We start from the raw sequence: 4,955 nt of genomic DNA, 5'->3' as shown, positions 1-4,955 counted from the left end.
AAACCAGCATAATCACCAACTACAATCTAAACATTTGTCCTTATACTCACAGATAATTGTAGTCTTATCGCCTCATCAAGGAAACTTGTACTTACAACATATGGAGAGCACTACAGAGAACCACAACCAATCAAAATGCAGAGTTATGGACCCCAGTCCAATAGAGGGAGGTGTTGATTTCCTAATAGGTCCTTAATTGTGACAATAAAGGAGGTAGAAGCCAACTGCTGGGCAAAGGGGAAAAGGTTGGACTTCCAGGTCCCGGGAGGAAGAGAAGGGATGCAGAGGGAGAGGATCCAGACCAGGCACTGGAGTGTGGTGGAAGCTACAGTCATGTAGGTCTTGGGGCACCTAGAGTTTGTAGTCTCTGCCACGAGAGGGGGCCAAGGAGGATAGAGGGAGCTAGTTGATAAAATTGTTGAGAAATTCTTTACCCAGCCATTGAGTTATCTGGCTAGTTTTAAAATAATAAAACTGTCTAGTGTTTTCCATCCACGAGGCTAAGGTGGGCAGGAGGAGAAAGAGGGTAGCTGGGGCAGTTGTTGGAGGCTTGGTGAAGCTAGCCATGAGGGACTGGGGGAGCAATTGAAGCTCCCAGGGGAAAAAACTGCCAGCTGGCTGTTGGCAGAGTGGCAGCAGCTGATCTCAAAGCTCAGCTGGGAGCACCAGCAGAGCTCCTAAAAAGGCAGGTGTGTGTGTGTGTGTGTGTGTGTGTGTGTGTGTGTGTGTGTGTGTGTGTGTGCGTGCTTTAAATTACACACAACACAGTCCCAAAGATACATCTACAAAACAACTCCCACATCTCTCTTTGATGAAGAGGAGACAGAAAGATTGTAAGAGCCAGAGGATCTGAGAGTTTGCTGTGAGATTATATCTCTAATGAAAGTCAGAAGCTACACCCATAACGGTCTCACTAAATGACTACCTACTCATGGGCTGAACAAGGACAACAGTGTGCAAGACATGAGGCCTCAACACTACACAAAGATCTACAGGCAACTAAGGAATGCTAAAATCAGAGACATAGTCTTCCCCAAATGGTTATCCAATACCAAATGGCCAGCTCTGAAAACATACACACAAGCAACGGCATACAAACTGAGCAGGTTATACTACAGAATATATACATATACATGTAACAACAATTAGTAATTATTTTAAAGGCCATGAAATTGACAGAGAAACAGGAAAGTTATATGGGAGGGTTTGGAGGCTAGGGAAGGGAGAAATGATATTATTATCTCAAAAATAGAAGAAAAAGTGATACACAGTTATTACGTACAGAGGCTGGAAGATACTGGGAAAATTGACATTCGTTTATATAGAGGACTGATAGGTAATTTATTTTATAGTTTTCAACAGTGATCACAGATTATTTAACTAATAAAAATGAGTTGTAAGGAGAAAGAAAGAAAGAAAGAAAGAAAGAAAGAAGAGAGGGAGGGAGGAAGGAGAGAGAGAAAGAAAGAAAGAAAGAAAGAAAGAAAGAAAGAAAGAAAGAAAGAAAGAAAGAAAGAAAGAAGAGAGGGAGGGAGGGAGGGAGGAAGGAGAGAGAGAGAGAGAGAGAGAGAGAGAGAGAGAGAGAGAGAGAGAGAGAGAGAGAGAAAGAAAGAAAGAAAGAAAGAAAGAAAGAAAGAGGGAGCTGGAGAGATGGCTCAGCGGTTAAGAGCACTGACTGCTCTTCCGAAGGTCCTGAGTTCAATTCCCAGCAACCACATGGTGGCTCACAACCATCTGTAACGAGATCTGGTGCCCTCTTCTGGTGTGTCTGAAGACAGCTACAGTATACTTACATATAATAAATAAATCTTTTAAAAAAAGAAAGAAAGAAAGAAAGAAAGAAGGAAAGAAAACATACAATATCATATCAGCTCTTCTACATCAACTTGCCAATGGGATACATGAAAGTTGCCCATTGTTTGTTCTAGACTGTTCCACTTGCTTCCTCAGTTTTCTAAGCAGGGAGGCAAATGTCAGGAAGGCCCAGAAACAGTCCTGCTGTAGGCTTCAAGGGAGCCTCAAGGCTTCCTAAAATCATAATACAAACACACTCGGCTAGAGGTTAGTCTGGAAAGGGAACAACCATTTTTCCATTTCTAAAATACTTCCGGCAGAAGTCCTTCTTGTCCTGGTCGTTGTTCCCGTCTGAGTACCAGCTCCCTATTACCCTGAGGGCGGGCGAGTGCAGCCGAGAAAAGAAGGAGGCGGAAAAGAAATTGTCCCAGATCCCTGCAGTCTTTCCGTAGGTTGCGGTACAACGCCAGGCAAGAGAAGAGGAAGGAAATTAACCAGATCGGTGAAGGTCGAGTTGAGGGTCTGCTGTAGCAGGTGGCACTGCTTGAACCAAGGGAGGAACTTTCCCCCGGATCAGTAGAGATCAGAAAGACTGTTGGGCGTGGCATAACCCACAGGAAAGGAAGAAGGGGCAAGCTGCTGTTTTAAGGAGGTTTACCTCTGTAAGCAATTACTGTGGCCTTGAAGTGACTTGAAGAAGATCACTCTCCACAGGACTGCACTCAGGCCCGAAGGCCTCTTCCCTTATCTTGAGTGACTACTCTATTTCTTGGTCCCTGCCATTGCCAGGGACGATTGCATGGGCTACGCCAGGAAAGTAGGCTGGGTGACTGCAGGTCTGGTGATTGGGGCTGGAGCCTGCTATTGCATTTACAGATTGACCTGAGGAAGAAAGCAGAACAAGGAGAAAATGGCTGAGGGTGGCTCTGGTGATGTGGATGATGCTGGGGACTGTTCTGGGGCCAGGTATAATGACTGGTCTGATGATGATGATGACAGTAACGAGAGCAAGAGTATAGTTTGGTACCCACCTTGGGCCCGGATTGGCACTGAAGCAGGGACCAGAGCCAGAACCAGGGCAAGAGCCAGGGCTACCAGGGCTCGAAGAGCTGTACAGAAAAGGGCTTCTCCTAATTCAGACGATACTGTTTTGTCACCTCAAGAGTTACAGAAAGTACTTTGTTTGGTTGAGATGTCTGAAAAGCCTTATATTCTTGAAGCAGCTTTAATTGCTCTGGGTAATAATGCTGCTTATGCATTTAATAGAGATATTATTCGAGATTTGGGTGGTCTCCCAATTGTTGCAAAGATTCTCAATACACGAGATCCCATTGTTAAGGAAAAGGCTTTAATTGTCCTAAATAACTTGAGCGTGAATGCCGAAAATCAGCGCAGGCTTAAGGTATACATGAATCAAGTGTGTGATGACACAGTCACTTCCCGATTGAATTCCTCTGTGCAGCTGGCTGGACTCAGATTGCTTACCAATATGACTGTTACTAACGAGTATCAGCATATCCTTGCTAATTCCATTTCAGACTTCTTTCGTTTATTTTCAGCGGGGAATGAAGAAACCAAACTTCAGGTTCTGAAGCTCCTTTTGAATCTGGCTGAAAATCCAGCCATGACTAGAGAACTGCTCAGGGCTCAGGTGCCATCTTCACTGGGCTCCCTCTTTAATAAGAAGGAGTACAAAGAGGTTATTCTTAAACTTCTGATCATTTTTGAGAATATCAATGACAATTTCAAATGGGAAGAGAACGAGCCTGCTCAGAATCACTTTAGTGAGGGCTCCCTTTTTTTCTTCTTAAAAGAATTTCAAGTGTGTGCTGATAAAGTTCTAGGAATCGAGAGCCGTCATGATTTCCAGGTGCGAGTCAAGGTTGGAAAGTTTGTGGCCAAACTGACTGAAAGGATGTTCCCAAAGAGTCAGGAATAACTTGGTGGCTTTGTAGTGTAGCAGCAGCAGCACACCTTGTAAACTATTCTTTTTCTCCACGTTGTTTATATGGCAAAGGAACCCTTTCAGCTGCCAATTTTGAATGATGAATATCATACTGTATCACCGATGTTGATATTTAACCAAGTTTGTCTTCAGGTATAAGTTTAATGAATGTACATCACTACTTGTCCTGAAACATGTCGCATTTTATTTTGCTGCCCACATTGAAACATTTTTCTGTTCCCTCCCTATAAGTGACAGCAAATCAATTCATCCTAAGTAGGCCCCTGTATTGGCTAGTTTTGTGTCAACTTGACACAGCTGGAGTTATCACAGAGAAAGGAGCTTCAGTTGAGGAAATGCCTCCATGAGATCCAACTGTAAGGCATTTTCTCAATTAGTGATCAAGGGGGCAAGGCCCCTTGTGGGTGGGACCATCCCTGGCTGGTAGTCTTGGGTTTTATAAGAGAGCAGGCTGAGCAAGCCAGGGGATGCAAGCCAGTAAAGAACATCCCTCCATGGCCTCTGCATCAGCTCCTGCTTTCTGACCTGCTTGAGTTCCAGTCCTGCATCCTTTGGTGATCAACAGCAGTATGGAAATGTAAGCCGAATAAACCCTTTCCTCCCCAACTTGCTTCTTGGTCATGATGTTTGTGCAGGAATAGAAACCCTGACTAAGACAAATTGGTACCAGCAGAGTGGGGTATTCCTGTGACAATCTGACCATGTTTTGGGGAGGACTGTGGAAGGACTTTGGAACTTTGGGCTTGAAGATCCATCCATTGTTAAGAGCTCTGTCAGATGTCGTGTAGGAGCTTGGAAGATAATGTTGAGAACACCACAGAAGATGGAGCTCTGGTTTGTGAAATTTCAGAGGGAAAATTAAAGACTCTTTTCAGGGCCATTGCTGTTTTGATTGTGAAGATTCTGTAGTTCTGGTTAGCTGGGGCTGAAGAATCAGCTGTGATTAACAAGATACCAGAACTACTAAAGCAAAAAGTTTGCATTACTGGGACTATTGATGCTGGTTAGCTGGAGCTAAGAAATTAGCGGTGATTAAGAAGAGACCAGCATCATTGAGGTGACATCTTCTGGGAAGTGTTTTCTGAGAGCACAGTTGCTGCGTTCCAGATATAGCCAAAGTTGTACCTTGTGCTCTGGCTGGACTTGGTAACGTGTAAGGGTCACCCAGGTGGTACTGGTTTTGAAGGCATGAAGG

At 44.2% G+C, this 4,955-nt stretch overlaps 1 pseudogene; it reads left to right on the top strand.

Annotated features, from left to right (window-relative positions):
• Positions 1–2,393: 2,393 nt before the first annotated feature.
• On the top strand, positions 2,394–3,930 carry Gm9299 (predicted gene 9299; annotated as a pseudogene).
• Positions 3,931–4,955: the final 1,025 nt, after the last annotated feature.

This window comes from Mus musculus, chromosome 7 (genome assembly GCF_000001635.26).
Source record: "Mus musculus strain C57BL/6J chromosome 7, GRCm38.p6 C57BL/6J".
Classification (NCBI taxonomy): domain Eukaryota; kingdom Metazoa; phylum Chordata; class Mammalia; order Rodentia; family Muridae; genus Mus; species Mus musculus.
This window is presented reverse-complemented; position numbering and strand designations above follow the sequence as displayed.